Genomic DNA, 24,612 nt, shown 5'->3' on the forward strand with positions numbered 1-24,612 from the left:
ATCAAATAGTGCCTGTTCCTCTTCCTGTACCTCCTTGAATTCTTTTTTCTGCGTCCTTGCTTCACAGCCCATCTTGCTACTATGGCCCAATTATGTCCCTTAAAATGGGCCCGTGCATATAAACACAAGTAGAATCTGAGTAAGGCCTATAGTTAATTGATTGTATTGCCAATTTCCTGGCTTTGATAGTTTTCTATAGTTTTGTAAAGATGTTAGGATTGGAAGGAGCTGGGGCAAGCATACATGGGCCCTGTATAACTCTCTGTGAGTGTATAATTTTTTCAAAGTAAAAATTAAACTGTTGGGACAGAAATCAGATCAGTTGTTGCCTGTGTCTGAGGGAGTGGAGGTGGGGATTGACTTCAGTGAGAACTTTTTGAAGTGATGAGAATATTGTACCTCTTGATTGTGTCAGTGTTTACTATATACCTTTGTTATAACTTATAGAACTGCATACCTAAAAAGGTCAATTTTACTTCTATATAAATTATACCTTGGCGAGCCTGACTTAAAAAAAAGAAAAGCAAGCTCTTGTCACCCTAGCCTACTGTTGTCTAGAGGGTGAAATTTAACTATCATGTAAGGCCCAACAGTCTTATCCACACAATAACTTTCCTTTCCTCTGTCTGTGTACTCTGCTCTCTTGTACTAGACTGATACCTGCATCCTGGCCTTTGCATATGTATGCTCTCGCATCTGCTTGGAGGGAGCACAGGAAATACAGTTCGAATTCAAATTCCCTGCACTTCGTTTAACCTGCCTTGCCTCTCAGGCACACCAGTATCTTCCTTCTCCGTGTTTACTTACGCTGTGCTGTAATTTTTAATTAGGTTTCATCTCCTCTCAGCTAAACTCTTTCAGGACAGGCAGCATGTTTTGTTTCTGTTGACGGGATCTAGTGGTGTTGAATGAATGAATGAATGAATGATTTGAAGGTGGAAGAAAGCTTTTAAAAACGTTCTCAAAATGTGTTGTAGAGCCCTCGAGACCCTTTTTAAAAGGTCAGTGAAGTGTTTGAGTTTTCTTGTATACTTGAAACAGCACACCTCAATAGATTGAATGTAGAAACAGATAAGAGAATCCAATTGTCTTCAGTTAAGCCAAACATTGAAGGCATTTGCAAAAATGTGAAACAGTGTCACACTTCCAAATTTTTCTTCTTTTCAAAAAGTTAAAAACACTTGTTACTAAGAAATAGTTTTATTTTAAGACATTAAAAAGTCGATGGATATAATATACATTATAAAAAGTTATTTGGCATCTTCAATAATTTTAAGACTGTAAAGCTGTTCTGAGGCCAAAGGTTTGAGAATCTCTGCCTTAGAGACTTAAGTTACAGGCTCCCCGCTGTTCAAATGAGAAATGATAATGATGCTGACATTGAAGTAGTGCTGTGGTACAAGCACTTTACTAGTGGGCACTATTATATCTTCATTTTACTCATAGGGCAAGTAAGGCACAGAGAAGTTAACTGACCTGACCACGTACGTACCTAGTCACTGGTGGAGTCGGGAGTAGAGCTCCTATGTGTTCCAGAGGCCCTGCTGCCAACTACGGTTTTCTGCCTGGAGTCCTGGAAAGGGTCCGACTCAGGTCCGGTTATCTCTGTGCTCTCCACCGACCTCACAGTTCTTGTGCAAGAATCACATCCCCTACTTCCCTTGAACTTGCTTTACAGTTTTCATTTCAAACTCTGCGACCTTGAGTATTTTCAAGCTTTGCCTTGCAATACCTTGATTTCAAATCTAACCATGTGCACCTGCCCTTAAACTACCCACTTCTCTATCCTGGGCTCTAACATATGACTTCCTGTTTTATTGTCTTCCTGTTTTATTGTTAACTATTTGTTTTTCCAGTTTTTTAAAGATTTTATTTATTTATCTTTAAAGGGGAAGGGAAGGAGAGAGGGAGAGAAATATCTGTGTATGGTTGCCTCTCATGTGTCCCCTGCTGGCAACTGGCCTGCAACCCAGGCACGTGCCCTGACTGGGAATCAAACCGCAGTTGTTTGGTTTGCAGGCCCGCTCAATCCAATGAGCTACACCAGCCAGGCCTGATTTATTCTTTTACTTCTTTAGGAGCCCAATCTCTTGATCTTTCCACTTGGCTTTTTTTTTCTTTCCCTTTTAACTCGTTTTCCTCGTGGTCCAATGGGTACCCTGTGTACTATTCTTTTTTAAGTCAACAACTTTTATTATCCCTCACCTAATTCATAGAAAAGGGACTGTGGCGAATGGTTCAGGGTGGAATGAAAAAAATGCAGATTTGAACACATCTGCCTGTTTACATCTGGGAGCAGGCTCTCCCTGACGTAAGTCTGGTGCTCTTTTGTAGACACAGCCCAGAGTGCATAGGCACAGCCCTCAGGGCAGCAGGATCAGCTGCTCTTGCAGGGGGTGCATTTGTACTCTGCATTTATGGGAGCCAGCACAAGGGCGGGGTCCAGCAGTGGGACAGGAGCATCTGGGGTCCATTTTGAGCAGGGGTGAGGCAGGAGGTCCAAAACAGGCACAGAGTCACATGTGCTGTTGTTATGTGGTATCTCAAACTATTATCATTCATAACCCTCAACACTTTAGGACCTTTATTCTCAAGGTGCACCAGCTCTGCAAAACTCCCGGTCCTGAATCAATTGCATGACTCAATTTCTCCCCACCTATACCCTGTTGGGTTTAGAACACTGTAAAAAAAAAAAAAAAAAAGGTATGTACACATGGTGGAGGACAGGCTGCTACAAAATCTAGTAGGTCAACTTCAGTCCTTATCTTTGATCAGCACCCTCTGCCCTCACTCCCCAAAGAACTGAGATGTCCTTTTCCTAGTTAAATCTTACCTCTGCTTATGATCTCACTTCATGGCCACGCTCCTTCAGCCACCCCCTCTGCATCTGTACTTCCGACCACTTAGCCTCCCTTGGTTCATTTCCCTTGGCTGAAAAAAGTTCTTAAAACCTGCACTCCATCTGGTTACTGCCCTGGTTTCTTTATAGTCAAACCCCTTGAAAGAATTGTTGCTAGTCTTCCTCAGCTTTATAACCTGAGTCATTTGGTTGCATGGCTTTTGATGCTGTGGCCCCTCACCTTCTATGACACCACATTTATCTCCCCTCCCGTGTTCGTGCTCTTCCCGTGTCCTCTTACTGGGTTGGGAGGAGTCACTGTCGGCTCAGTTGGTCACCCAAGATGGAACCCAACTCTCGTCCTAGACTTCCCTCCCACTTGTCTTCTACAGCCAATCAGCAACCAGTGTGGGTTTACTCTTTAGGCATTGGTCAGGTTCACCCCCACACGTTTCCACAGCCACCAAACCATTCCAGGCTCTTCAAGACTCAGAGGGATCTTGGCACCTCGTCACCCGCCATGCTCCCTCCCATTGTCCTTCCCCCTGCTTTCCAGTTAGCTTTGTTTCCTTTCTGACTAGGTGTTTAAACCCGTGAATGTTATACATGCTCATTGGGGGAAATTGAGAAAGTACAAAACAAAAAATTAAAAGTCACTTAAAACCTTACCACCCAGAGAAAATTATTGTTATATTTTGATGTGTTTCCTTTCTAGAGTTACTGTTCAGAATCATAAATTGGATCATAGTATTCCACCGCTTAATGCCCTCTGTGGCTCACTCTCAGTGACCCCCATCTCTTACAGACTAACTCAAATTCCCACCAGAGTCTGAAGTCCTTGGAGGGTCTGCCTCTCCTCCAGCTTGTCTTCTACCCACAGTGTGGTCAGCCTTGGACAGGTTGCCCTGGGAGCAGGGTGGGCTTCTTTTCTGCCTCTGGAATGTGTGTACCTGATTTGCCATATGACAAACTTAATTTAAAGTCATCTCAGAGAATCCTTGCCCGAACACTCTACCTAATATTAAGGCCTTCCCTCGCTGTTTTTTTTATCTTGTTTTTATTTCCTTTCCATATATTTTTAATCCTCACTTGAGGATGCACCCACTGCTTTTAGAGGGCGGGGAAGGGAAGAGGAAAGAGAAACGGGCTGCCTCTCCTAGGAGCTCTGACCAGGAACTGAACCTGTAGCCCTACAGTTTACAGGATGACACTCCAACCAACTGAGCCACACTAGCCAGGGCTATTTCCTTAATATTTACTTACATAAATTACTACAACCATTCCAAAACAAAGTGTCAAGAGCCATAGACTTGGCCATTCTTTCACAGAGCAATCCACCTTCAACTCATTCATTCAATTTAAACCATGATCAACAGCCCTGGTTGGGTGGGTCAGTTCCCAGTCAGGGCGCATGCGTGGGCTGCTGGTTCAGTCCCTGGTCACGGCACATAAGGGAGGCAACCAATCAGTGTTTCTCCCTTCCTCTTTCCCTAAAATCAGTAAATACATACTTGAGTGAGGATAAGGAAAATTTTTAAAAATCATGTGACATGCAAAGATTTTAGATACAAGGATGTTTATCACAGTGTCCTTTTTAATATTTGAAATTGAAGACAACCTAAATAAATTATGTTTTATTCATACCCATAGTAGCTAGAAACATATTTGTGGTCTATTTTCACTATAAAAAGCAGGTTTCAAGCACCCTGATCCCTTTGTAAGTGATGCGTATATAGCATGATGCCATTTTTGTTTTTTTAATAAAGCAAATACATAAAAAAACTGGATGGACGTCAGACTCTTGGAGATCAATATGCACAATGTATGTTATTTGTTCAATTTACACATTTACTGAAAGGACATAGAATGAGAAAACCATCCTCGAAGTGTTGACATTCTGGTGACAATTTAATTGCTGTTCTGGTGAGTGCTGAGGGTGTCTGGAGAATTTATGTGAATGAGAAGGGCCTTGTTCCTTTTAGTTTTGAACTTTTCTATAACGAACATGTGCCAGCTTCATAGTACTTTTGTTTATTTTTTTCTTTATGTCTAAAGCAGCTTGGCCTTGCGATAAGTGGGAGGTACAAGGTGGTAGGTTCGTAGAGGGGCCCAGAGTAAAGGGAATGTTTCAGACTTTTTGAAACGGGAGAGTCCAGTGTGTTTAGAGACGAGGGGAAGAAGCGTGTGTCCCTGCTGTGTGCTAGTGGGTGGGGGGGCAGGGGGAGGGGAGGAGCCCGGCTGTGGGCAGCTCTCACCGGGAGGCTGCACCTCACTCTCTACTGACAGTCTTCAGTAGAGAGAAAGTCGGTTGGGTAACGCAGGAACCTGTGGCAGTCATGCCTGGTGTTCTTCATTTTCTCAAAATGGGAGGTAAGGTTATGCCATTTTTGTGCCTCAGTGCTGCCTGGTAAGTTTCTACTCCTGCCTCCTTTAAAAATCAGCGATGCATCCCTGCCTTTGGGGACCATTTCCTGACCCCTTCCTTGTAGTGTGCTCGGGCCACTGCCAGTAGAATCACCCTGGTGGGGGGCTGGGGAGAGGGCCCGCTCCTTGGGGCTTCAGAGCCCTTGAAGACTCAGACTTCCTGGTTCAAAGTTTCCGAGGGGCGGGGCCCGGAGATCTGGGTTTGAAAGAACACCCACGGGGATCCTAATGGTGCAGTGAAGCTGGAAACCCCCACTAAGTGCTCCCGATTCATTTTACACTTCTCCATTATTGCAATTAAACTCTCTGCCCACCAGGCTGCCCTTGGGAGGTAGTGTCTCTTCATTTACATACTTCTAGTGCAGCTCTGCCCTGGGCTACCGCAGTGGGCTTTGGGTGCTTGTTTGTGAAATGAGCGATGTGTCCAAAATGGGAGCCCAGGGGTCCTGATCCCCAGATCCACGGTTTCCCCTGTCACATCACGTTTTATCTCCATAACAACCAAATTCTTTGTGAAAGCATTTCCTGCTCCAACTATGCGTAAAAATCATGCACCGATGTCGAAACCTCAAGTCCATGCAGGACTGGGAAGAATGGGATTTATGGAGGATTGGTGGCTCTAAGGAAAGTCAGAGACTGAGGCCCTCTGGTAGTCAAGTGAGGAGAATCAACACAAGGAGGATGAGCCAGCAAGCCCCTGCAGCCTGTGTTGATTCTAAGTATGTCACCCAAGTTTCCCCCAAACCCAGCAAGGAGTTAAAACGTATTCTGGAAGAGCCCTTGGCTGGTGGGGCTCAGTTGGCTGGGTGTCATCCTATAAAGTGAAAGGTCGCCGTCTCAACTGAAAGTCAGGGCACATGCCTGGGTCGTGGGTTTGGTCGCTGGTCAGAGAGCAAACAAGAGAAACCACCAACGTTTCACACATCAACATCCTCTTTCTCTCTCCCTTACCCTCTCTGTAAACATAAATAAATAAAATCTTTAAAAAATTAAAAAATAGCCCTGGTTGATTAGTGAGTTGAAGGGTCACGGGTTCGATTCCCAGTCAGCACACATGCCTAGCCTGGGGGCCAGGTCCTTGACTGGGAGTGTGCGAGAGGCAGCCAACTGATGTTTCTCTCACGTTGATGCTTCTCTCCCTCTCTTTGTCCCTCCCTTCCCCTTTGTCTGAAAATAAATAAAATCTTTTTAAAAATTAGAAAATAATTATGAAAACTTACTCTGGAAGAGAGCCTTGGGATGATACATGGAGGTGGGTCCTTACAGGTAGAATGAGTCATAACAAGGCTTGTGTGTGGCTTGCATGGAGACATTATAGTTTGCAATCCCACACTATCCAAGGATAAAGATGCTCAGATACTATTGGCTAATGCTGTTCATGTAGAGAGAATGAGTGAACAGTGCCAATTCACCTTAGCAGAAATGAGTATATCTCCTAAGAACAGCTTACTCCTCCAGCAAAGATCTTTACTGAGCACTTCCATCAGTCAGGGGCTGTACTAGCTGCTAGAGATGTGACAGGAGGCACAGGACCTGTCCTGAGGAGTCACAGCATTGTTCTCGCTCACCCAGTTCCCAGCCTGTAATTTGTTATGCTTCATGAATTTGTCTGGCAGAGCACAGGACTCAGCAAATGGCCAGAGCCAGTCATTTTGCCAGTTACACTTCCTGTTCTCACATTAATAACTATAGTCTTGAGTCACTTGCGACTTGGGTGAGTGTAAAACAATTGCCAAACAAAATTCAACTGAGTACATTTTAAAGGTCTTGCCAATTTTATTCAGCAATTCATACATCAGGCAGTATTCACTCTAGCAGATAGAAAGAAGCTCTGAGGAACTGTACCAAATGAAATACTTTCATAGGCAGCAGGGGGCAGGGGGAACAAGGAAGTTATAATAGACAAAAAAGATTCGTTACTGCAAAGTCTCTTTATTTTAGAGGATGGCAGGGGTGTATCAGGCAGGTTACCTACGTAGGGCAGATTAGGTGATTCTTGACTGACTGGCTTAAGGTTGCATTACTGGGAGATTCCTAACTAGTTATGTTTCAATTTGGTGATACGGAGCTCAGCATAAGTGACTCCATTTTAGAGTCTTAAAAAAAGCCTATTGTCTTTTAATTTTATTTCTTTTTAGAGAAGGAGAGAAACATCTATCCATTGCCTCACACACACACACCAATTGGGACTGAACTGCAACCCAGGCATGTTCCCTAACCGGGAATCAAACCAGTGACCTTTTGCTTTCTGGGACAATGCGCAAACAACTGAGCCATACTGGACAGGGCCCTGTCATTTTGTTCTTTCGTTTGTTTTAAACTTCTACATCCATTCCATCACCTATTTTTTTAAGGATTTTATTTATTTATTTTTAGAGAGAGGGGAAGGGAAGGAGAAAGAGAGGGAGAGAAACATTGATGTGTGGTTGCTGCTCTCGTGCCCCCACTGGGGACCTGGCCTGTAACCCAGGCATGTGCCCTGACTGGGAATCAAACCAGCAAACCTTTGGTTTGCAGGCCATCGGTCAATCCACTGAGCCACACCAGCCAGGGCATGTTGTGTTGTTTTTAACACAGTCAATTCTGCCAGGTTGGACTGGCTCTGAACAAATGGCTGTAAAGTTGGGTCAGCCGATGAGGTCAGACCTCCCACGCTGGGAAGTGCTGCCAACCACCAGCAGTGGCCTGCTGCACTGCTGCTGCAGAATTGGGACTGCCCGAGTCCTACTTCCAGCCCCACTAGGGGTGCATGTGACCTTTCCTTCCCCAATGGCCCGCTGAGAGGTTGTTGAGATGATTCTTGGAAGACTAGGTCGCTGGGAGTCTTATTTTCCAAAGAGCTTGAGAAAGCAGAAATCACAGAGCCTCAGAAGGCCCTGTTTCAGGTAACAAGGGACCCTGAAGCTTAAGGTTCAATAGTTTCACAGAAAGTCCACCAATGCATTCAGTGCTAGAGGGTAAAAATATCTGGTGTCTGTGATCCAGAAGGATCAGAGGACTCTCTGGATGCTCAGAGGAAAGGAAGTAAGGATGGGAGCAACTTCGATGTTTTACTTCCTTGATCTTACTAATAAATCATACTTCCTCTTTTTCATCCCCCACATCCAACAATAGGTTTAAATGCTAGATTCTGAACTAGTCAAGGACAGAAATCATATCTCATTCATCTTTGAATCCTTGGTACTTCACACATAGCATAAACAAGATATTTGTTGAATGAATGGATGGATGAGTGAAAATGATCTCAGTCACTGCGGCTGACAGCCCCGTGTGTATCTCCCTCTCTTTTCCTTCTTGACCACCTTCTGGAGGTGGCAATGCAGTGACAAAAACACATGAGCTCTAGAATCAGACCTGAGCCTGAATCCTGATTTTGACATATACCATCAGTGTGACCTCGAGCCAGTTACTCAACATCTCAGCCTCAATGTTCTTATTGTAAAATGGAGCCCATAGTGTCTCCCCTGCAAGGTTGTGAGAATCAGCAATACTGTCTGCAAGTGCCTGGTATGTAGTACATCTCAATAAATTGTACCATACTTATTATTACTTTAGTTCAGGGTCAGGCGAACCACAGTCCACGGGCCAAGTCTGCCGTTTTTGTGAATAAAGTTCTGTTGGAACACAGCCATGTGTAATTTGTACCATCCAGCTGCTTCTGCACTGCAGCGTCAGGGTCAGGTAGCTGTGATGGAGACTGGAGAGTAAACGAAGCCTAAAATGTTCACCATCTCCCCCTTTATAGAAAAACTTTGTCAACCTCTGATTTAGGCCTTCATCACTTTACTCTTAGCTTATAATTGCCTCCTAACTGGTCTTCCTCCCATTCTCTTCTCTCTCTCCCCTGCAGCTGGTTGTTTCTCTGACATATATAATCCATTAAGGTTTTACTAAAAACAAAAAAAAAAACTTTGTTGGCTCCTCATTTTCTGCAGCTGTCTAGTACATTTTCAAAACTGCGTCGGAAACCGGCCCTGACCCTCCTCAGTAGCCTCGTCTCCCTCCACACTGTCCTCTCCGAGTCCTGCACACTGGCCAAGCCCAGGCCGCAGAGCAGGTCAGTGGCTGGTGCAGCTCTGTAACTGCTCCCCATCTCCTCTCTAAGATGTTTTTTGCTGTGTTCTCTGCTGCTCTAATGGCTTTATCTTCCAAAGCTTCTCCGTGAAGCCTATCTTGATCCTCTTCCTCTGCACCCTTATATAAATCAGGATGCATTGTGCTGCAATAACAAATAACCTCAAAATTTCAGTGATTTATGACCACAAATAAGTTGAATGAAGAACAACCATATACTCTACTCCTGGGGCATAGATGCTTTAACAAGCATTTATGATGTTTTTCTTCCACCCAATAGGGAAAAAAAAAGACAGCCTAGCCTTTTCTTTGGAACATGCTCACAGTAACTAATCACCGAATTAACAGCTAACGTGTCATTTTCCCTAAAACAAATGCTCTTGTAGAAGTTATGGTTGATAAATAACTATGAAAGGAGAACTTTATTTAAGAAAAAATGGAAAGTCTGGGTGGATTGAACTGTAAGTGAAGAATTGTGGGGGCACAAAAATCAGTTTTTCTCCTATCTAAGTTCTTCTTGTTATGGGAGAAACTCCCAGAAATATGGTGTTTTGTTTTTGTTTTTGCGTTTTGCCAATGCAGTAAAGAATTACACATTAGACCCTCGCTGGTGTAGCTCAGTGGATTGAGCACGGGCCTGTGAACCAGAGGATTGTGGTTCAATTCCCAGTCAGGGCACATGCCTGGGTTGTGGGCCAGTTCCCGGCAGGGGACCCATGAGAGGCAACCATACGTTGATGTTTCTTTCCCTCTCTCCTTCCCTTTAAAAAAAGGGGGAAAAAAAAAGAAAATGTTTTGGGGGGTGGGCTGGGATGGGAGTAAAAGACAGAATACTGTAGTTGAAAAATAATAATAATAAAAAAAGAATTATATATTAGTGAGTCTGTTAGTGTGCAAGCAGGGTTCATTGGTGATCAGTTCTCTTCTGGAAGAAAGCGGGCCTATTTAAGGGAGTGGGGAGGGTGAAAGGCATAGGTTCATAGTGAGGGCAGGGTAAGGGCAGGGTAAGTATGGGTGGCCAAAGGCCTGAGTGGTAAGCATGCCTGTGGCCTGAGGCTGGGCAGCCAGAAAGCCAAGAGCACCAAAACCCAGAGTCCTGTGTTCTGAGGACTTATGTAGTTGGCGGGGTGAGGGGTGAGGGAGTTACATATTGATTGACAGGTAAAGGTGGTGCCAGCTTTGGGAGGGGGAGTGAATGCCCAGAGATGTTTATGGGCTTCTTCCTTCAGGCACTATGGGCCCTTTGTGGCCTTTCAGACCTTGGGATGAAAGCACAGTGTCAAGGCTTTCTTTCCCAGATAGTGGAAAAGATACACAGAATTTAAAGGACTGCCCTCCTGTGTTAGCACGGTGTGTCCTGTGATGTTGGAACACCTGGCAATATGACTGGACCAGGCTTATGTCAGTGGGTGAGACATGTCTCCCCTCTCCTCCCTACCTTGGTTTGCTATCTATCCTACCTAACATTCTGGCTGGTCTAATAACCAAATTAATATGAAACAGATTAACAGGAAGAAATTGTTCAAAATTGATTATGAGTGTACATGCAGGAGTGCCATAAGAATATGAGACCTACAGCTGTGTTGGAGAGTTGAGGTTTATATGCCATTTAAAACAAAGGACAAGCGGAGCAGGGACCTGGGGTTTCAAAGGTAAAGCAGGCACTTCACAGATAGATGCGAATGAGCAAATGTGGAGTAAACAAATTCTTGCTGAGCCATCCAGAAACCGTGGGCCACAGAGTGAGGTCTAACAGATAGGCTTTACTAGATTTCCAGCTGTCTGCCATAGTTAGTTTATATTATGATGCTAAAATGATGCTCTCCTCATTTAAGCAGGGTTTTTTTTTTAGCCTGAATTCCTGTAGAAAGGTAAGGGGGGAGGGTCGAAAGTTCTGTCTTTTGTTTCTTAATAACTAGCTTAAAATCACTCTCCAAAGAAATATTTTGGAGTAAAACTTGGGTCCCCCTCAGAGTCATGCTTAGAGGCGCTTTTGGCCATAGTAGGTGCTCAGGAAACACTGGCTCCCAGCTGGACCCACAGCTATTTTCTCTAACTAACTGTGGAGTCCATCCTTTCTGAGGCAGCCTGAGTCCTAGGGGCACAGTTGAGTGAGGAGGGGAGAAGGACCCAGTGTCTGTCTGAGACAGCTTGGTGCTTTCATCAGCGCCCTCCTCTCAGCCATGAAAGCACATTTGGCTGCGCTCCAAGTGGCACAGGTGAGTTCAGGGCTGTCCACTGTCCTTCTTCTGAACACACTTGCTCAGTCCTGCACATCCCATCCTAGGGATGTCTAGTCCTTGCCTCCTCATGTATAGTTTCTGCCCAGCCTCTTAACATTGACATTTTGGAAAGAGCCTGCTAGATTGCCCTTAGCTTTTCCTTGGACACTCTGGGCCCCAACAAGATTCATTTAATATGGAATTTAATTCATTCAAGAAGGAATTTACCCACTGAGATGGACTCCCTATAGTCAACTGGGAAAAGAGTACTTTTTTATTCTTTTTTTAAGACTTTATTTATTTATTTTTAGAGAGAGAGAGAGAAGGAGAGAAACATCAACATGTGGTTGCCCCTTGCATCTCTGCCACCAGGGACCCAGCCAGCAACCTAGGCTTTTGCCCCAACGGGGGAATTGAACCAGAGACCCTTTGGTTCACAGGCCTGTGCTCAATCCACTGAACTACCTCACCTAGGCTTTTCTTTATCACAGTCTAGAATTAACTTTGTTGTCCTCTTCCCTAGCATCCTGTGATGCAGCCCCGCCTTTATTTCAAAACACACATTGGAAACAGGCTCCACTTTGTTAGCACTGTGCCAATCCCTGAGCAGGGTTTCTGCTTCCCACGCCTTTGCTTTTAACGCTGGGCCCTGGAGTCTATGGCCCAGGACATCCACTGAGCCTACATCTTTTTTCTGAAGTCAGTGCTTGTCCTGCTCATGATCCGCATCCCTGGCTTGGCCTTTTGTTCGTGGTCTGGCAGTTCTGTCTTGCGCTCTTGCCCTCCCTGTGGATTGGATCTCTGACTCTGGACACCAGTCAGATCCACCGGAGCCTGCCCTTATTCTCCCAGGCGCTGTGCTGACAGAACCCACGGGGAAACCAGGCTTGGAAATCTATACTGAACCAACCGTGCACTCCCCGTGCAGATCTGTGCCCCAGTCTTACTTTGGGAGCAGCCCCAAGAGCTCTCGATGGAGACCCGGATTGAACTGACCATGTTTGTTAGGATTAGATGTAGCACCAGCCCCTGTGCAGGGTGCTGAGGATTGTCTCCGTGGGAGCCCACCACCCACTCTGATTTCTTTCCCAATCCTACTGTGCAACCTCGTTCCTGATTTTGAGCCTCACCTTGTTCTTTTGCTTCTGGGCATCGTACCAGGCTATCCTCTGCCATTCTGAGTTTCCTTCTGAGTCTGTTGAACTCAGTGCCCTGTGTTCTATCTGCACCACTGCTGTCCCCCATCCCAACCTGAGGCCACCTCTTCAGAACTGTAATGAGGGGACCTCAGGGAGAGCTGGTCCAGGAGTATAAGCAGTGGCTCCTACCACCCAGTAAAGCTTATTCACTCATGTAAGGCACTTAGTATAGTGTCTGGCCTACAGTCAGCCCAGGTAAGTGTTATTTATTGTTACTATTGTTGCTAACAGCTTATAATTAAAGTAGGCAAGGTATGGCCCCTGAAGAGGAAGGCACACATAGCTGTTACTATTAATAAGCCATATTTTAAAAGTGGTTGTGCATCCCCTTGCCCCTGCCAGATTGCCTCAAACCGTGCTCTATGTGTTTGGCACCTAACACTCACCTTGACCTTTCACAAGCTAGGACTCCCTCTTGGTCTATTCGTATAGCTTCCCTCTCAGCTTGTGACCCAATGGTCTCTTTCATTTGGCCCTGTGGAGTTATTTCTCCTACTTCTCACTACAAGTGACCCTCCACCCGAACAAAGACAGGCTTGTTGATTGTTCTGCCCCTAAACACCAGTGGGAGTGTGAGGAGCTGGTTACTTGGAGAGTGTCCAGGACCCACTGTCCTTTCATTGTACATAGACTGTGGGCAAGAGGCGGCGTCTCCTAGTCAAGGAACAGGATTTCAGTGGCCATGGGCTTTGAAATAAGATACAAGGTTGTCAGAAGCTGCTGAGGTGTTGCCGACAGGCTCCGGGAACAGAGGACATCTGCCATCAAGGCCACATGGCCACTGAGAAAAGTTACCCAGATATCAACTGGCAATAATCAAGGAGGAGGAGGAGCATCACCAAAGGGAAAAGCAAAACTGAAGCAGGAAGCAAAACTGCAGGAAGCAGTTTTGCAGGAAGCATGCGACTTCCCTTAGGACCTGGTCCTGTGCCTGGTACAGAAGAATAATGTATGAATGAAAGAATGAAGGGATAAATTAATTCAAGGAGTGAAGAAAAGAGAAAAGAGAGGTGATAGCAGGCACCTCTTTTCCTTCCTCCTCTCTCTCCCCCCATACTTCATCCCACTCTCTTTTCCCTCTCTTTTGTCTCCTGATGAGTCTATGTCCCATCCTGGAAGAAGGGGAAACTCTATCCCCACCAGACTGGCAGCCCAGCTCAGCAGGGAGGGCACTGTGTGCAAGGAGAAAGACCGGGGCTGGCTCTGAAGTGTGCTGTGGGGCTGGCAGGGCCTTGGGACGAGCAGAGTCTGAAGCAGGCCCATTAGTAGCAGGGCTCAGCAGAGGACTTGGTTTAGAAAAGGAACTAGCAGGGTTACCTGGAATAGGGCTTAGGTGAATGTCCTCCCTTATAGAGGGAGGTCTTTGGGATGAAACTTTAAATCACCAAGTATATGGGTCACTGGTGCAACAACGTATGACTGTTAAAAGAATTTTAGCCACATGCTGTGACATTCACCCTTCTAAAAAGAGAAGACAGTGGATTTTAGCATTTTCCCAGAGCTGTGCCCCCATCCCATCCCCGTTTTCTAACTCTGGAACATTTTATCACCTCGTATTCATTGAGTCATTCCCCATCCCTCCCCCTCCTAGTGTCTGGCCACCACCAGTCTACGCTGAGTCTCTATGAATTTGCCTATGCTGGACATTGCATATAAATGGAATCACATAATATGTGTGAGGCCTTTTGTGTCTGCTATTTCACTTAGCATAATATTTTCAAGGCTTACCCATGTTGTATTATGTATCAGTATTTCATTCCTTTTTATGGCTGAATAGTATTATACTGTACCTATACCATATCTTGTTTATCCATTCATCAGTTGATGACTATTTGAGTTGTTTCCACTTTTTGGCTATTGTGAATAATGCTGTTATGAACATTTGTGTACAAGTTTTTGTGTGAACACATTTTCACTTTTTTTCAGGGGAAAAATATGTGTTTTCAAGCTCTGTTCACCGAAAACATTTAGAAACAATGAAAATACTAGTGCCACAGAGCTATCTAGTGCCTAGCTTGAGATTCTTTTTTTTTTTTCATTTTACTGTTCATATTTTTATCTTCTTTTTCTTAGATAAGTCTCTTTAACATTTCATATAATAAGGGCTGGGTGATGATGAACTCCTTGAACTTGACCTTATCTGGGAAGCACTTTATCTGCCCTTCCATTCTAAATGATAGTTTTGCTGGATAGAGTCATCTTGGATGAAGGTGTTTGCCTTTCATGAATACTGCTTTCCAGCCCCTTCTTGCCTACAAAGTTTCCTTTGAGAAATTATCTGGCAATCTTATGGGAACTCTTTTTATAGGTAACTCTCTCCTTTCCTCTTGCTGCTTTTTTTTTTTTAATTTATCTTTAGAGGGGAAGGGGGGAAGGAGAGAGAGAGAGGAACATCAATGTATGGTTGCCTTTCTTGGGTCCCCTGCTGGGAACTGGCCTGCAGGGAACCGGCCTGCAACCCAAGCATGTGCCCTGACTGGGAATCAAACCGCGATCGTGTGTTTCGCAGGCCTGCGCTCAATCCACTGAGCTATACCAGCCAGGGCTTCCTCTTGCTGCTTTTAAGATTCTCTCCTTATCTTTAATCTTGGGTAATGTAATTATGATGTACCTTGGTGTCTTCCTCCTTAAGTCCAATTTCTTTGGGACTCTCTGAACTTCCTGGAAGTCTATGTCCTTTATCAGATTGAGAAAGTTCTCTATTATTAGTTCAAATAATTTCTTGCTCTTCCTCTTCTCCTTCTGGTACCCCTATGACTTGGATGTTGGAACATTTAAAGATGTCCTGGAGGTTCCTAAGCCTCTCCTCATTTTCTTGAATTCTTGTTTCTTTATTCTGTTCTGGTTGAATGTTTCTTTCTTCCATCTGGTCCACACCATTGATTTTGAGTCCCAGTTTCCTTCCCATCAGTGTTGGTTCCCTATACATTTTCTTTTATTTCACTTAGCATAGCCCTCATTTTTCATCTAATTTGCAACCATACTTAACCAATTCTGCGAGCATCCTGATTACCAGTGTTTTTAACTGTGCATCTAATAGGTTGGTATCTCTTTGTTACTTAGTTGTATTTTTTTCTGGAGCTTTTTTTTTAAGATTTTATTTATTTATTATTAGAGGGGAAGGAGAGAAGGAGAGAAACATCAATGTATGGTTGCCTTTCATGCATCCCCTACTGGGAACTGGCCTGCAGGGAACCAGCCTGCAACCCAGGCATGTGCCCTGACTGGGAATTGAACTGCGATTCTCTGGTTTGCAGACCTGTGCTTAATCCACTGAGCTACACCAGCCAGGGCCATCTGGAGCTTTGATCTGTTCTTTCATTTGGGCCATTTTTTTTTCTCTCAACATGCCTATTAGTAGTGAAGGGAAGAGCCTTAGGTATTCACCAGGACAGGACAACCCATGTCACTGTGTTGTGATGCTGTCTGTGGGGGAAGAGTTCCAGAGGGAACAATGGCACTTGCTCCACTCTCTGCCAGATCTCAGTCACTTCTCTGGCTACCCACAAGCAAACTGGGCCCTTCTGGTGCTGATTCCCAGGTGGGTGGGTTTGTGTATATTTTAGGACCCTGCGGGTCTCTCCAATGATCACACATTGAGGCTGGAAGTTTCTCCCGCTGCCACCTCAGCCTGGCAGTGGGAGAAAGGTGTTTTCAGTCAGAGGTTTGAGGCTTTATTTCCCCATGCTGGGACTCTGGGTTGTGCAGTCTGTCTTGCTCCCCAGTTGTTCCTCCCGGTTTATCTGCACGTGAATGTGGGACTGCCCTGTCCGCAGTCTGCTGCCTCGTGGGTCCGCCAGCCGCAGCCTTGCCGTGAGCCCCCTCTGCCGGGCTGGCCATCTCTGTCTCTCCTACTGGTCTGGATGAATGTTTCTTCTTTAACTCCTTGGTTGTCGGACTTCCACACAGTTTGATTTTCTGTCAGTTCTGGTCGTTTTTTGTTTTTAAATGTGTGGTTGTCGTCCTTCTTTTGGTTGTGGGAGGCGGCACAGTATGTCTACCTACGCCTCTATCTTGGCTGGAAGTCCTCGTTTTTTCTTGAGTATAAAATATCCCTCACTTTTTGGAAGTTGGCATTAACCACTTCAGTTTTATGAAAGACCTATATTAGTACGTGTTTTATTGCAAACTGTAAAAATCTGAAGAGCATTTTTGCTTTTATGAGACAAGGTGACAAGCAGCAGCCTCACTCAGCGTTTGTTGTGCAATGGGCTTCACGGAGGTGGCGCCCACCCCGAGCAGAGAGGGGGCACTGCTTTCACTACCTGTTAGTGTCATATTAGGTTTTCTGTGTTATTTGCTATGATTTAGCAGGGTATTTTTTTGAGTCTGGGAACACTAACATTTTTTAATGGAGAATAATAGTAACTGCCTCTTCGCTTTATGCCTTTTTAGCTTCCCAAAGCTTTCATAGGAATGGTCTACTTTTGGTTAGAAGGAGGGACCTGCATACCTAGGGGTAGAGTTGCTGGGTTACGTGGTACGTAACTCTGTGTTTCTCTTTTGGGGGAACTACCAAGCTGTTTTCCACAGTGGCTGTACTATTTTACATTCCTACCATCAATGTATGAGGGTTCCAATGTCTACACATCTTGGCCAACACCTGTTACTGTTGGTCTTTTTGTAGTCATGCTAGTGGGTGTGAACCTGCAACTCATTACAGCTTTGGATTATTCTTCTCTAGTAATGATGTTGAGCATCTTTTCATACATATATTGGCCATCCGTAAGTCTTCTTTGGAGAAATATCTTTAAAAATGTGTAACTTTAACCCTTGATGCATATATCCATATTCCTTGGTACAGCCTGAGACGGGGCGTGTGTACTGGTAATCACTTCGGTTAGTTACCATCAGTGATTCGAGTGGCAGGGTCATTTCCTGGAGTTTCCTTGAAGGAAGAGGAATGTGCTGGAGGTTGATGTTTTTCCTGAGTGTTGCTTTCACTGGCTGCCAGGTGGCATGTTACTGTGGGGATTAAATTTAGAATTTAAGTGTAGGCAGGATAGTATTCACTGGCTATATAGGTTTAGTGATGCCAGTTATTTAAGGTCTGTATCTGTTCTGATTGGCTGATGCCTGCGCCATAACTGCTATTTGACATTCACACATATAGATTGTCTGCCTCACTTGCCTGGCATACAGTTGATACTTGTTACTTTTCTTCTTTTCTTTCTATTTTGGGCTCTTTTATGTCCTCGAGAGTAGGCCATTGATTGCTAGTATCTATTTTTTTTTTGAGGAATGAACAATTTTTAAAAAGTTTTTACTTACTGATCTGAGAGAAAGAGAGAGAGAAACATTGATATGGAAGAGAAACATTGATTGGTGGCCTGTTTTGTGTGCCCCGACCAGGGATTGAACTCACAACCTAGGTATGTCCCCTGACTAGGATTCAACTCTCAAACTTTCAGTGTATGGGACTACACTCCAACCAACTGAGCCGTCTGGCTAGGGAGCTCTGATGCATTTTGGTGGGTGGTCTGGTTCTTTAGCATGAAAACAAAATCTTTCTATACAGCCCTTTGCCACAGTGAGGTTGGCAATTGCTCATAATCCCAGAGTCCCCCACCGAGCCCCTTAGTCTGTTACCCTGAAGAAGCTTTTTAAAGGAAGTTGTTCTGTGTGGACACAGTCACATTCAGTTATGTTCTCACTTGCTGATACCCACAAGGACCACTGACTGGTGTAAATGAAAAAGTCAGTGTTACTTATGGAAACAATTTAAATGGAGTTAATAGGAGACTGGTTAAATCAAGTGTGGTACAGCCATACTGCAGTGGTTGCCACACTTGTTCTGTAGAGAGCCAGAGAGTAACATTTAGGGGCCACAGACTCACTGATGCAACTACTCAACTCAGCTGTTGAGACGCACAGGCAGCCACAGACAATATGTAAGCAACTGGGCTTCGTATGCGCTCCAGGAAAGCTTTGTTTAGGTGCTGGGTCATCCCTGACCTGCAGGCCATAGTTTGCTAACCTCTGTTATAATGAACTCTTACCATTTGTCTATTAAAAAGACTCCAATAGAATTATGTGCACTGACAAAGATGTCCATCAAACCATTAAATAAATAAATAAAGTAACACACCCACTTGTACAGGCATGAATAGAGTCGTAAAGAACCCGCGCCCAGCTGTTAACAGTAGTCACACCAGGTGATTAGAGTTGGGGAAGTGGGAGATTGAGGCAGACAAGTATTGAAACTTACTGTTTCAATGTTGTGCACTGAGAACACCTGGCTTTGTAATTAAATAAAATTCAATAGGGATTTTTTTTAATTCAAAAGAGTTTACTAGTCATAATTATTATGTGCATAAGCTTGTGTTCGACATAAAATATAAGAACTTCACAATCATCATAACCACACAATCACCATTGCACAGTGCCTCTAAGCATCCATGTAGGATGGGAGTCTAGCTGGATCTGTGGACAAAGAGGATGCAGGCTGATTGAGAAGCCAGGGCAGGGCCTGGATTGGGAAGTGGGAAGCTGTATGGGAACCAGGGTCTGAGGGAAAGCTGGGGACAGAGACATCAGCCTTTTAGTCAGGAAGCCCCTCACATACAGCTCCCTCTAGGTCTGAAGGGACTCAGGAATGTTACAGTGGCTTCTACTTTCTGAGTCAGTACCTGCACTTTCACCGAGCTCAAAGCCCTTGTTCCCTTATTTGCCGGAGATGCACTGCTGCAGTCCTGGTGCTGGTGGGTAGGGGAGGTCTCCACGCTCACAGCCAAGGCAGGAGGGGCACAGGTCAAGTTCACTGCCCTGGCATACGTGTACCACAGAGGAGAGTGAGAGTGAGAGGGATGTTTGTGCAATAAGTCACCTATGAGTCACATCTGAGCTTCCTTTGTGTAGTAAGTCACCTATGAGACACCCGAAGTATGACTAGGAGTTCATCACATCAACCAAGGCAGGGCAGGAAGTTCCAGGCAGGCAGAAGAGCAGAAGGTCCAGAGGCAGGAAATGCAGTCAAAGGCACCCTGAGAAATTTATGCACAGAGGTGAGGCTGAGAGGCCACAGATCAGGAAGAGAAACTAGCAGAGAGTTGCAAGCAGGAGAGACAGAAAGTCAAACTTGAACGTTAGAGAGATTTTCTGGTGGTGGTGGGGGGTGGGGGACGGGAAGGGATGGCGGAGCAGTTCATGACCTCTTGTCCAGGTGAGAAGTGATGTGAGCCTGCCTTCAGCCAGCCCCTGGCCTCAGGCCTCTTTGCCCTCACCTCTGGGCCTGCCCACTGGGCTTGCTATGTGCTCCCCTTGCCTCTTAGCGCAGCCAGTTCTCCTTCAGTCTTTAAACTATTACAATTCAGGTATTACCTCCGAGAAGAAAAGTTCATTGATATCTTCACCCCATCCCCCACCACTGGGTCAGGGAGCCCTGATCTGGGCTCTATGAGGTTCTGTGCATTTCTCTGTCTCTGTGTGAATCTTATTGCTCTATGATTGTATTTTGGTTCTGAATTAGACTGTTACTTTCCTAGCGCAGGGGCAAGGTCTCATTCGTCTTTGGGTTTCCAAAGCTGAGCACAAAACCTGATCAAGAAGGTAATTCGTAAATATCTGTGACTGAAGGAGTAAATGAATAAGTGAAAAGTAAAGAGGGAAGGTGAGAGATATTTGGGGCGTCACATCAGGACAACTTGCCAAGTGTCTGGGCAGGGCTGCTGGGAAGGGCAGGTAGCGAGGGTGGCATCCAGGGTGACTCCAGGTTATCTGGTTTGGGACTAGGGAAGGCGAGAATTGTTTTCACTAGCAATACTGACTCCTAATTTATTTTTTTCCCCTCACACTAACCACTTCTCCAACTCTCTGCACACCAACTGAGTGTCCAGCAATTCAACTTGGCCATGGCCGGGCAGCTCAATCGGTTAGAGCGTCGTCTCTAATACACCAAGGTATTTGATCCCCTGTCAGGGCACATACAGGAATCAGCCAATGAATGCATAAACAAGAGCAACAATTGGATGTCCCCCCATCTCCCTTCCTTTCTCTCTCTAAAATCAATAAATCAAAAATAAAATAAAATAATTTAAAAAATTCAATTCAATTCTCGCACTATCTACTTGGAGTCGGCATGAGATTCCACAGGTAGAGCTCACTCCACAAGACTGCCTCTACTTCAGACACCAATCACAAGTCCCAGGGTCTTACCTGTACTTCTGACCAACTGGCTCTAAATTGGGGTTTCCACAAACTCCTTTTCAGGTTCGGTGATTTGTTAGAACAGCTCACACAAATCAAGGAAACACTTTACATTTACCGCTTTTTTTATAAAGGATGCAACTCAGGAACCGCCAGGCAGAAGAGATGCATGGAGCAAAGTATTGGAGGCAGGGCGGCCCAAAGCCTCATGGCCTCTCTGGGTAGGGCATCCTCCTAGCACCTAGCACCTCAGTGCGGTTACCAGCCGGAAGCTCTTTGAACCTGCCTGCGTATAATTGAAAGCAAAAAGGGAATTTATTGACTCACATAAGTGACAACTCCAGGGGGCAGGTCCATGTCTGGATAGAAAGGTCAGGACCTTGACTTCACTCCCAGATGATTTAGTCTCACTTCCTATCTCTAAGTTCCATCGCAGCGAGTTCAGCCTGTGGTGGTGGTGGTGGGGGCGGGGGCAAAACATGGCTACAGTAGCTCCAGCTGCCTACTTTCCAGCTCAATGCCAGACAGAAAGGGCAGGCTTCTTATTTAGATCTAGAAGAACCTGCAACAGTCCAGAGAATCACTCTCTGGAGGCCAGTATGGTTGTTTGCTGGTCCCTTTACCCATCTGAGGTCAAGGGCCAGCAGTAGAGTCTGGTGCCAGATAAGGAGGGATGGGTCCTTGGCGGGTGGGGGAAGCAACAAATGTTCACTATGTGGGGAGGGGCAATGCTCTGAAATCCTGCCAAGGTGGAGCTCGGACAGCACCAGCACAGTGCCTGGTACTTTGCAGCTCTCAGGAAATACTTCCACGTTGCATGAAAATATGGCACTACCAAGCCATGACCTGGGGCTCCAGGACAGAAGCTACTTCCTGGCTTTATGGTCAGTGTGGATCCAAAGGGTGAAGATACCTGCTGGCTGAGTCAAGGTACACAAGTGGGCCTGGACAGGTAGCTTAGTTGGTTAGTGTGTCGTCCTAATACACTAAATTTGTGGGTATGATCCCTGATCAGGACACATGTAAGAATCAACCAATGAATGCATAAATAAGTGGAAAAACACACTGATATTTCTCTCTCTTTCTCTCTTCCCTTCCTCTCTCCCTCTCTCTAAAATCAAATTAAAAAAATACTCTAGAAGCCTGCATGGTATGAGCCCTTTTAATTTGGAATATGTAAATGCTAATCTGCCTCGGGAAATCCAGGCGAGAGGACAAAACACCCAAACATTGGAAAGTTGCGGAGTCAAGAAATCTCTTAAGGTTATGAGAGCCTTAGTCCTTACGCTATGGTTTCCAATTCTCTCTCCTAGATGGAACCTAGGGGGCCAATTTATTAATTTGTTCACTCATCGAATAAAGACTGATTGATCACCAACTTTGGGCCAAATCCTGGAGGAAGAAAGGCGAATAAGGCCCAACCTTCACTGGCCAGAGCGGGGAGAGTGACTAAACAAGTGACCATCCTGAATGTGTAACTGCGAATAATGAAGGTGTCACAGAAGAGCTTTGAAAGGAAGGAGCGGCCCTTTCCCCCCGGCACCGTCTCACCTGTGCCGTCTGTGGGCGGTTTCTCTGCACACTGGGGTTGAAATCGTCTAAATCCACGCCTGGAGCACTGCCCAATATTGCAAACGGGAGGGTAAAGTTGGCATGAATTTTATGGAGAAAAATTTGCCAATAGCTAGCTAAATTTTCCAGCATTTTCTCTTCTAGGAAGATACTTTTATTTGCATGTGTAAGGAATCACATGTGAACAGGGTTTTGTACTACAGTGCCATTGGTGATAACAAACACTGGAGATAAACTTAATGCTCAATGTTAATCACAGAGATGGTATAACCACACAAATAAATGCAGACCTAAAGCGGGTCCTCAAATAATGTTTCCTTCAATGTTATTGTCTAATAACTTGTGACTAGGTGTCGTCGGAACTCTTGCTTATAGGTGCCTGTTTAAATCTTTAGCCTCTGGTAAAATTGGTTTCATTACACGTTGTTTCACTTAAAGTCACAGAACCTAGCCATGACATTAAGTGAGGATTCACTGCATTAAATCAAAGGGTTAACTGTGCGTTGTTCTGGAACATTGACCAAGACATTCTAAGAAGTGAAAAAGCAAGGGCCTGAACTGTGTTACAATATGCTGTCTTTTTTAGAAAAAAAGGAAAAAATATTGCTTGTCTGTATAAACTACACATATACATAAGCTAGTTTAAACTAGCTCTGGAAGGTAACAGATATCTCCTTTAGGGAGAGGGATTGGATGTTCCAGGGATGATGACAGGGAAACTTCACTGTGTACTTCAGTTTTTAATGTATTATCTATTTTTTAAAAAGTACCCCTGTTCTGGCCAAGATGGAGGCATAGGTAGATACGCTTTGCTTCCTTGCACAACCAAAAGAAGGACAACAACCAATGTAAAAACAAAAAAACAACCAGAACTGCCAGAAAACCAAACTGTATGGAAGTCTGACAACTAAGGGGTTAAAGAAGAAACATTGATCTAGACTGGTAGGAGGGGCAGAGATGGGCAGCCAGGTGGACAGGACATGCAGCAAGGTGGTGTTGGGCAGAATGGCGGGTAGGGTGGCGGCTGGCAGACCAGGTGGTCCCGCATTCACGTGCAGATAAACCGGGAAGAACAACCGGGGAGAGAGACAGACCATGCGACCCAGGGCTCCAGCCTGGGAAAAGTAGAGCCTCAGAACCTCTAGAGGTGAAAACCTGTGGGGTTTGTGGCAGTGGGAGAAACTTCCAACCTTACAGGAGAGTCTGTTGGAGAGACCACAGGGTCCAAGAACATACACAAACCACCCACCTGGGAATCAGCACCAGAAGGTCCCAATTTGCTTGTGGGTAGCAGGGGAAGTGACTGAAAGTGGGGCAAGAGCTGAGTAAGTGGCATTGTTCCCTCTCTGACCCTTCCCCCACATATAGCTCCACAACGCAGTGACTTGGGTTGCCCTGGCTTGGCCAATACCTAAGGCTCCACCCCTTACAATGTAACAGGTGCTCCCAGACAAAGAAATATGGCCCAAAGGAAAGAACAGATCAAAACTCCAGAAACAGAACTATGAAGAGATAGCCAACTTATCAGATACGGAGCTCAAAACACTGGTAATCAGAATGCTCACAGGAATGATTGAGTATGGCTGCAAAATAGGGAAAGAAGTATAGGCTCTGCAAGTGAAATAAAGAAAAATATACAGGGGCCCTGGCCAGTGTAGCTCAGTGGATTGAGCTCGGGCTGCAAACCAAGGGGTCGCCAGTTTGATTCCCAGTCAGGGCACATGCCTAGGTTGTGGGCCAGGTCCCCAGTGGGGGCCACATGAGAGGCAACCATACATTGATGTTTCCCTCTCTCCTTCCCTTCCTTTTCTCTAAAAATAAATAAATAAAATCTTTTTTTAAAAAGAAAAATATATAAGGAACCAACAGTGAAGGGAAGGAAACCAGACTCAAATCAATGATTTGAAACAGAATGGAAAAATAAGAATTCAAAAATACAAGGAGTGCCCCGGAGGGTGTGGCTCAGTGGATTGAGCACTGGCCCGCAAACCCAAGGGTCACCTCTTGAGTTCCCAGTCAGGGCACATACCTGGGTTCTGGGCCTGGTCGCAAGTGGGGGTGTGTGTGTGAGAGGCAACCACACATTGATGTTTCCCTCTCTTTCTCTCTCCCCCTCTTGCTAAAAATAAATAAAACC

At 45.1% G+C, this 24,612-nt stretch overlaps 1 long non-coding RNA gene across 1 annotated transcript; it reads left to right on the forward strand.

Moving 5' to 3' along the window:
* Nucleotides 1-5,099: 5,099 nt before the first annotated feature.
* On the forward strand, nt 5,100-22,743 carry LOC119059903 (uncharacterized). The gene is made up of 3 exons (XR_005084486.2): nt 5,100-5,209; nt 20,587-20,656; nt 22,217-22,743. It is a non-coding gene; the product is annotated as an uncharacterized LOC119059903 (long non-coding RNA).
* Nucleotides 22,744-24,612: the final 1,869 nt, after the last annotated feature.

This window comes from Artibeus jamaicensis, unplaced genomic scaffold, assembly GCF_021234435.1.
Source record: "Artibeus jamaicensis isolate MK-2021 breed Jamaican fruit bat unplaced genomic scaffold, CSHL_Jam_final contig_384, whole genome shotgun sequence".
NCBI classification, from domain to species: Eukaryota; Metazoa; Chordata; class Mammalia; order Chiroptera; family Phyllostomidae; genus Artibeus; species Artibeus jamaicensis.